The sequence below is a fragment of the Pseudopipra pipra genome, chromosome 4, assembly GCF_036250125.1.
Source record: "Pseudopipra pipra isolate bDixPip1 chromosome 4, bDixPip1.hap1, whole genome shotgun sequence".
NCBI lineage: Eukaryota > Metazoa > Chordata > Aves > Passeriformes > Pipridae > Pseudopipra > Pseudopipra pipra.
In genome coordinates this window covers 44,981,982-44,991,677 of record NC_087552.1, presented here as the reverse complement: position 1 = coordinate 44,991,677, position 9,696 = coordinate 44,981,982, and the positions used below count along the sequence as shown (strand labels likewise).

Sequence of the window (9,696 nt, the reverse complement as noted above, 5' to 3'; positions counted from 1 at the left end):
ATAAATAATTTGGGAGAAATTCTTGGCAACTCATAAAACAACATTTGTCCTATTATATGAAACTGAAGGTCAAAGTTTGAAGTAAGATTTAAAAGGAGAGGTCAGTAATGACTTCCTACTCTCCTCGTTTAAAATCCCCAAAGCTGCTGAGTTTGCCTGCAATATGCCAATACAGAACTAATAGTTAATAACTACTTCTCCAAATGAGTTCTCCCTATGAGAGTCTTGGGGCTTTAGCTAGTTTAACCTAATCTCATATCTGTCAGGTAAGTAAGTACTACTAACCCTCTTTAACATATAGCAAAACTTAGTCTCTGAGAGACTAGCAACAAGGTTATGCAGGAAATGTACAGAAGAAGAAGAAACAAAAGGCTTGATTTCTTTATTCTCATGAGTTTAGTTACTAGATGTTTCTTCTATCCAACACCAGCAATTAGTCACATGCTGGCTTTCAAAGGCTGCAGTCATCATTTGTTTCTCCACACATATGGCAGCGGCTCCTCTCTGAACTGAGGCCTTCACGCTATGATAACCACGGGTCTCTTGGTGAGATGGATGAATTCTGTGCTGTATCAATGGTGCTAGATTAGCCTCTATTACACACACACGTACACAAAATTCTTTATATGTAACTATTTAATGCCTTTCCACCACAGTAACTCTAGTTTGCACATGTACGTGTTCATGTGTTTATATGCTTAGGGGGCAGGAAGGGTAGGCAAACTGGTTTGGGTTTCAAGAGATTGGACTAGAACAAGACTGAGTTGTCTCTGCTCCTCCCTTTCTTTCTCCAGAGAGAAGAGAAACCATGCCACTGACAATACTTAACTAGCTTGATTAATGAGCTCTGCTCTGCCAGACTTCCTGTTATCTCTTCTGAAGTTTTAGGTATAGTTTAATGTAGTTTAGTCTGGGGTGAGAAGTTGGGCTGGTTTTAATTTTATCTGGATCATTAAACCAGAATCTAATTGGCAGTCATATTTGAGGGGGAAGACTTCTTCCCCTTTGAACTGACTGAGATAGCAACGAACCAAAATTAACTAGATGCACAGAAAAGGAGCTGACAGCAGTGTATTCTGCTTTATTCAGATATGCATTTGGAAATGTGATACAGTCAAATGCAGCATCCAGAATTCAGCTTTTGTAGTGACTTGTTGAGGAAATGCCTGTGATCAGTAAGCGTAAGCAGATAGAGAGATCTGAATATTTCTGTGAATCTTGATGCCAGCTCTTTCTCTTTACTGAGGGATTGTTTTAAACAGAAATTCCAGGATTTAAAATTTTAGATGCTTACTTATTTTCCTTCGTTTTGAGTTGGGCTCCACTCTAATCCCTGTCTGTAGGTGGCACTGATCCTTCACTGTAACAGTGACAGGGAAATAATGAATGCGGTGAATTGCAAAAAGAAATCTGATTTTATTAAAAACAAAACTAAGATATGTCTGTGTGGTTGTGAATCTAGTAGTTACATGAAGCATGTATGAGCCTACAGAGTAAGAGTGAAGGAGACATGTTCCTGTCTTTAACCTATAGACAGTATCATTATGTAATGTTATTCTGTATAACATTGTTTTGGCATGTTTTCCTTTCAATTTTCTTTTCTCAAGAGCGTTAGAACTTGAAGCAAATAAGAACTGAAAAACCTGACCAGAACCTCATGCATGCTCAATTTACTTGGAATCAAAAACTGATTTTACTTTTTTTCTGGTTGAATAATTCCTAGAGTGATGTAATTCTGCTAGGATTGGTGCAGGATTCCAATAGCATAAAACAAGCTGTCTGAATATCTGGTATAAACCTATTTTTGCCTTTTTTTTTTTGATTAATTAGACAATTCTCTGATTACTAATACCCATTCTAACCAATACAGGTAGGGTCAGATTTAGAAAATAATTTAGATACTTTAACACTGAAAATACTATAGCCCTGGAGTGGTCATCCTTATGTGCAATAAGATGATCTTGTGTGGAGACAGTTAGTTGCCCAAGAGAAAATCAACAGAAATTTGAAAGCTGAATAACATAAACTAAACAGGAAGAAATACTGAAAAGAATAATAGGACCTATGGCCATTTTCTCAAAGACAGATAAGAATTTAGTTCTGTCAGAGAAACTGAACTGAGAAATCTGCTCTCATGTAGTATTATCTTCACATCTTCATGCCATGGCACCCTAAGGCAGCAAGAAATAGTTTATTCTGGTTCCTTGATACAGTAAGCCTGGAGGAATGTCCTAACTAATAGGCAAGGTATTCTGCAGCAAACACCCATTGTTTTCCAAGTTGTTCCAATTGTACAGATTAATAAATATTTATTGAAGCAGGTATTTGAACTGAACACTCTCACAGGAGTATCCTAACCAATTCCGTAAGCCTGTGTGTCAGTATGTCACTTTTCCCTTCTCCCTCTAGCCCATAAATATTTATTTATTCAAACACTGCAGGACGTTATTCTTTGTTAGAAATGTTCTTTCTAAAAGAATCATTAAGATTCTGGTTGTTAGGTTCTTCAGCTTAACATGGAGGTGTGCTGGATTGAAATTCAACATGCAGAGTTTTCTAGGGAAGAAATTCAAAACTAATCACTGGGCTGTTGAATGTATTTGGAAATATCTAACTCATCAATATCCTATCACAAAGGGATATTTATAGGTTATCTGTGAGAGTGCAACTTGCAAATGAGATGTAAAGGGGACCACCTAGCCTAGAATGAGTTTTTCCTCATTGGCAATACTAGCTTTTAGGTGATAATACTAAATATTCTCAGTTGAAAAATCAGTCTTCTAGATTTTGCTGCTAGAAACTTTAGGATTTTATATGTGCATTGCTTAAATCTAGAGATCTACTCTGAAGAGTTTCTGAAGATTTTGGATGCCTCAGTTCTAGTTCTGAGGCATGATGAAATGTGTTGATCTGATATAATTTCCAAGCTATCTGTTTCCAGTCAGGAGGTAAACTTTGCTTCCAAGGCAGAGCAGCAAGCTTCATCACAGTGAATCAAAAGATTGCTTGAAGTCTGAGTGGTGTGCCTTAAGAAGAAGATTTCCCCCAATTTAACTGTAGTAAAATTTAGTCCAGCATGCACACATTTCCTTAAATGAGGATTTGGCACTGAGGAAGTTAACATTTGGGTTGAATACATTTTTTATTGTCCGTTTCTTATGCCAAGACTATTACCTTTCTTTGGAAAGGAAAGCAACAGCAAACTGTAACAAAGTGGGAGTGGAAAAGTGGGACTTGAATTGGGTTATTTCTTTCCCCAGTTTCTTGATCCAGAAATGTTTGAGGGAGTTTTTCATCCTTTATGTTGCATTCAGACCAACTTTCCAGAAGAAAAAAAATCTATTTCTGCTCAGGTGAAAGTGAATTAGTAGTGGCTGTGCCCAGAAATGTCATTTTTGGGAGCAGAGACAAAGGGTTCCAGCAAGTAATAGCTCTGTTACAAGTAGTAAAGGGGAAATCTGAAGCCCACAGGGCATTCTTACAGTTCTCCTTATATGGTCTTTACAACTTTAATGGAGGAGAATGTTTCCTCATACTGACCAGATATTTACTCCAATTCCTACCCTTACCTGGTCTCATATTTTGTTTGCTTCAGGTGTACTGCTTCTTTCCTTTTTTTTTAAGTCCTTTCCCAACTCTAACTTCTCTCATTAACTTGTTTAGTTTTTTGGCAGAATCTGCCGATGACATTTCACATCTTGTGCATAAGGTGCTTTTCAAGTATGGATGAGATGATGATTGCTATGTAAGATTTACTAGGGAGAAGAGACAGGTTGATACAGTGAGATGGACTCTGAGGTGCCAATACCAATTAGTGCGATAATGATAATCTCATTTTCAGAGCTGCATAGGTCCCACAGACAAAATAGAGTTCAAATGAGAATTTTAAGGACAATGAAAAAGGTTTTATTCTATCTTGCTTAGACAGTTTTCCAAGTGGAAAAGGCTGTAATGAATGTTTGAGACACCCCTAAGCAGGTAAGAGAACCTGACAGAGAGGAGGCAGGAATTGACAGCTTGCTAAGACATAAGAGATGTAGCATACAGTATATCTTAGCAAATGAGAAAGGGAATAATAATGTATAATAATAATTTCTATATTTCACATATATAATTGAAGGGCAATGTGAATTTTAGTAATGCTGTGCCACATTGCTGAGATTTTCAGAGTGTGCATGAGGCCAGGAAGTAATTAGAACACATCTGGATTTTTCCTCAATACAGTCATGAAGATATTTATTTATTTAATTTTTATTTGCACAGTTTGCATGTCTTACCCTGTGTGACTGACAGCAGGGTTAAGGGACACATTCAGTGGAATAAGGATAAAGAACTAGCTTGTATCTAAGAAAGGTGGTCTCACCTCATGTTTTAGTATAAACACATATGCATTGAGAATATGGCAGGATTAATAAGAGAGGCTTTTAAAAAAACAATTCTGATGAAGGAATCTGACCTACCATTTTGAAACAGCAAATGTGGAGTCTTACAGAAGAGAAGATATTCTCTCTGCAAGAGCCAGATATGGAGAAGTTTTAAAGAGCAGATCAAGAATAACAAACTTTTAATTAGCCTTAACATCCTCTCATTGCTCCAGTTCTCCGCCTTCAGAAGCCAATGATGCTACAGAGGTCATTCTCACACCCACTGCTGTGGTCACTTGCTGAAAGGTAGTCTGTAGCCCTGTGTAGTTTGTATCCAACATGAAAAACACTCTCAAAGGATTTTTTTTTCCCCAAAAAAGATTGCCTTTTACCAGTTGATTATAGCTGTTTATTAACAGCTATATAATTTGCAACTAATTTATTTTTCCCTGCAGCAATGGCAGCAAAGTCCCTTCACAGCTGAGGAGTGTGCAGCTGAATTGCGCCTTATGTTTGAACATCAGGCAAAGTCATATGGAGAAAAACTGAAGCATATTTTTATTCACAGTCAAGAATGACTGTGGTAGCACAGCCTTTCAGAGACAGCCATTTTAGACACAAATATATAATGATAGAAGACTGTTTATCTACATAAAGTGCATATTTGTCTGGATAAACCCTGAATGCAAATGGACTTGTCTTGTTCCTGCCTTATTTTTATTTTATTCTGAACACATTATTGTTTTATATCACTATTAGGCTTAGTAAGTGTTTGAAATATTAAATTTAAGTGAAATAATAAAACCCTGTTGTTATTTTTCAAATCAGCATTAATTTCTTCTAGTGTAAATGTTTTTGCAATCTGTTACTATCCTACCAAGCTAAACATCAAATTAAGTATTTGAAAGTTTCAGTAATTTTAACAGATAGCTATATGCATTCTGTATTTTGTGAATTAGATTCCTGAAAATATTCCCACAATGCACTGGCTTGCAGAACAGAGCATTAGTGAATTGTATCTATAACCTAGACCTTAACTTTTAGTTATGCCTCAAGTCTACACAGTAGCATGGCACCTAACTTCTGTTTAGCTAGCTAACTGCTCCTGATTTTGTCATACTCCTGCTTTTTTTCTGATGTCAGTGAATTGAGTTTAGTAATTTATTTGACTGTGACCTTCTCAGACAGAGATTTCATTGAAAAGAGCTGATCTATGTTTGTGGTGACATGATCTAAAAGCCTGCAGTTCATTCGTTGTAGGTCGCAAGAAGCTAATAGTGAACAATCTGTATTTCTAAACTACTAGTTCTGCTAAATGTACCATAGAGAATCACCTTATTATTAACTTGATATGTAATAAATATCTGGTAAAGTTCAGTAGCATACCATATGTGTGATAGTACAGTGTCTAAGGGAAAGCAAAACACTAAATACACAGCTTGTTGAACCCTTGTTCTCCCACTCAATTTAAAAGTATTCTGTTAGCTGATGGAGAACAGTCAGAAAATACAACTGAACTAGTTAGCTCCCATCTGGTACTATTTTGAGTAAATTGATTGAATAATTATCCCCAAGTATATCTATCATCTGGCACCTTCCTTGCTTCAAGTTGGAAGATGAAAGGGAAGAAGAACCTGGTGAGGTGATACTTGACTTCCCATTACAGGTATACAGAAAATGAAGATTTGTACTTGCTTTTATCTCTCTGAATCACTGGATACAACTTTTTTGATGTAAGCAAATATGATGAGATAAAGGTTTGTCTTCAGAACTGCTAAGGTTTTAAGACGTATCAATAAGATAGTGGTGGTGCCAACCATTATGTCAGCTGCTATCAGAACCATGGATGGAAACATGTAAAATACTAGCCCACAGGGTTATATTTGATTTTCTTATTTTTAAGGTTAATAGTGGTATTAGTTAGAGCTGTCTTTGAATGCTTTATCCCCAGAAAAAGAAGTTCTATTCTTCACCACTTAAATAAGACTCAGAGAAGAACAGAAGCAGAAGAGAAGAGAAACTCCAGAACTTTTCCTGGAACATAGGAAAGGTATGGATTATGCTTTGATTTATGTTGGAGTTATTAATGGTGCAAAATCAGGAGGTATCTAACATCAGGGAATTCTATGACCAGAATGTGAACCAGCACCACGTGAAGAGCACATACCACATTACGTAGAAGGAATGACAATAAACGCATCAGAAACCTGTGTGTGCATATCTGTGTTTTCCCTCAGTGATTCCTTCCATCTAGAGGTTAGACTATGAAGGCACAATTAGAACTCTAGAAAACTTGGCTTAAAAATTCCTGGAGTGCTAAACAAAGAAAAGAGATGTCATAGCAATAGGAGAGATTTCTCTAAGAGAAATGATATTTATCCTTATGTAAGAGTCCAGTGTCAGATTTAAGCAAGACTTAAACGATACTTGTTAGGCAGTGATTAAATACCTAAAGTTCTGTTGAGGAAACTATGCTGAAAGCAGCGAAGTATTATTTTGAAAGATAAGTGAATTCTTCTATAGTATGTTATAAATTTTCTTTAATAAAAAAGTTGCTATCATTGATTGCAAGTCTTTGCCCAGAAGGTGCTAATTTATTCTGGAATAAACTATCGAAAAAGTTCTGACATGGTGGTAAGTGATCAGGCTGTGTCACCTGGACACGTGTTCCTTCCTAATGTCTTTTTACCTCCTCCATAAACTCATAAATTTATTCTTTAGTACAAGTATGATTATGTCGGCAAAGACTGATTTGAAGGAATGAATGGATTTTGGAATATATTTGTGATAATTTGGAGTCATATTATCTCTCTGAAAGTGTTGCTCCCTCCTCAGGCCACATTATGAGATAAAACCACATTGTGGCTTGAATACCTCTGCAGGTGTCCTCTTTGCTAATCAATGATGCTTGGAATTTGGCTTTTTTATTTTGCTTTTGTCCTTTTGTTTCTCCATGGTAATGGACTAAATCTTGACTCTCCGTTATTCGATGATGAAAACTATTTCCAGGAAAATTCTGTATTTCTGCCTGAATGTTTTGCTTCATTTTTGATCAAGACAAATAAGTCATGGCTGTAGTATCATATATAATGCATAGATATATCAGTTGACAGAGTGGTCTTGTTTTTAATGTAATAAAAATAATGAATCCTTAATTTTCATTAAAAAATTCATATGCCTGTATGAACAAATAGATACTTGTCTGTTCAAAATATAAGTAGCAGTCTCTTATTGCAAAAATAACTATGTATTTTTTATTTTAATATATGTTAGCTACTTACATTGTGAACACCTATTTTTCAAAAACTTGGTTCCCACCTGATTATGCTGAATTTTAAAGCTTAATTAGAAGAATTTCTTTAGAGATCAATGCAAATGTGTCATTAGCTGTTTTCTCTAATGGTGGACTCTCTCATCTGTAGCATAAAACTTGAAATTAGTTAATAGTTTTGTATTTAATTGCATGATGATTAGGCAGTTTTTACCAGTTTGCTTTACTATGTTTATTGGAACTGGTTGACTTATTCATCATTAATATTGTTAACAATTTTTAATGGCATTTCTCACTTAGAAATAATTCCTGATTTAATCCTCATTTCTATCTTTAAGTTAACAGGCTGGATGCAGTCTCAGGAAAGTGGAATATGATGGCTATTTCTAACAGTACTACTGTTTAAAAGATTGGCTGAAGTAACCTAGAGCTCAGGCATGAATGACTTGACTGATTTTTGTGGAAGTTAGGTACTGAAAAGAGATAAACATAAATCTTGCAAAACAAAATCCATATGCGTTGTATTTTAGAAGCTTAAATTAGGCATATAAAGTAGGAATCTCTTAGTTTGGTAGGCTTCCTCTGCAGATAGGGAAGAAATACATGTTCTGTGGAGAGTATATCAGATCACTCAAAAATTAATCTACTTGTACAGTGTAGCCTCTCTCTCTGCACTTACTATAAATGGAATACTGAGTCCCTTCATTGGACATTTATACGTACCATAAAGTTTTGAAGATGAACCTGTATCTAAGTATAAAATACTGTAAGTGATCAGTAGGAAATTTTGAAGGATGTGTTTCAGTCTTGTCTCCTCTGAGACACAGTTTATAATTCACAGAAATACCCCTGCCCATTTCTGGCTCACAGCTGTAAAATTGTCTTGGAGTTAGTTATCAGTCATCCTTTTCTCACAAAACGCTATTGAACTTGGAAGATTGCCTTTTCTCAGGAAGATTGCCACTAAAGATATTTTCTGAGGTGAAAGAAAGAGATTGTTCTCTGTGTGAGGAGATTTGAACCCATTTTTAATACCAAGATGGATGGTGTGGGTAGAAAGAACAGAAATTTGCTATATCCTCATGAAGCAGATGCTTTGTTAAGAAAGTAGTTGGAGCCCACTTCTTCAGCCCTGGGTAAAGTTCGTAGCTACCAGCTGATTGAAATGGCAACACCACATTTTCTTCTTGCCCTTTCTGTTCTCTTTTGGAATTCTTTTTCAAGACATCTGATTTGGTAGGTATGGTTTTAGAAAATATGGCAAACAGAATTCAACAGTTGAATGAAGTCAGAATGAACTGTGTTTTTAATTCCTTATCTATAAAACAATTTTTAGCTGCTTCCCATATTTTATCTTGTAGCTGGGTACACTTTTCTATGTTCTATTTAAAAAATCATCGCTACTACTATATAAGTAGGAAACATATAGTTTGGTAGACCCCAGAGTCACACGATAGAGGTTCTTGTCTCTCATTGCATAATCACTATTATTATTATTATTAATAATAATTTTCTCACTAGAGAGTGAGAAATAGTAAATAGATAATACATTATTGTGGAATGCATTTCTATCACATGAAAACTTGGATTAAAAGTGATTCTTTTGAAAATTATCTCCTCTTCAATTAAAAAAAAAAGGTGAAAGTTGTTTTTTGGGGTTTTAGTGCCTGAAAAACATCTACGTGTGTTTTAGTTGGTAAGAACATGTGCATGTCCCTACTTCCTGTGAGACATAAGGAACAAAGTGTATCTGAAATATAGGGATCCCTGAATTCCTTGTAGCCTGGAGGCTCTGAAGTGCATAGGGAAGACTGTGTGATTGGCATCCCTTGTTTGCTGTCGTCCTGGTCCAGAGGACTTCTTGTGAGCTTTGATGGCCCTTGGAGAGTCATATGTGACAGGCGCAGGGATCTTGAATCTGCTTTTTCAGATGCAGTTGCAACTCAGGATGAGAATAGGTATCCCTGCTTTTCAGCCTCATTTATTTCCATAGTATCCTGAGTATTTTACACTTACAAATAATATAATGCTGATTAGATCAAAAGTAGTCTAATACTATGT

The 9,696-nt window shown here is 35.8% G+C and overlaps 1 long non-coding RNA gene across 1 annotated transcript; it reads left to right on the top strand.

The window, feature by feature from the left end:
* Positions 1-329: 329 nt before the first annotated feature.
* LOC135413861 (uncharacterized) lies at positions 330-8,058 on the top strand. Its single transcript, XR_010430448.1, has 3 exons — positions 330-546; positions 6,316-6,414; positions 7,981-8,058. It is a non-coding gene; the product is annotated as an uncharacterized LOC135413861 (long non-coding RNA).
* Positions 8,059-9,696: the final 1,638 nt, after the last annotated feature.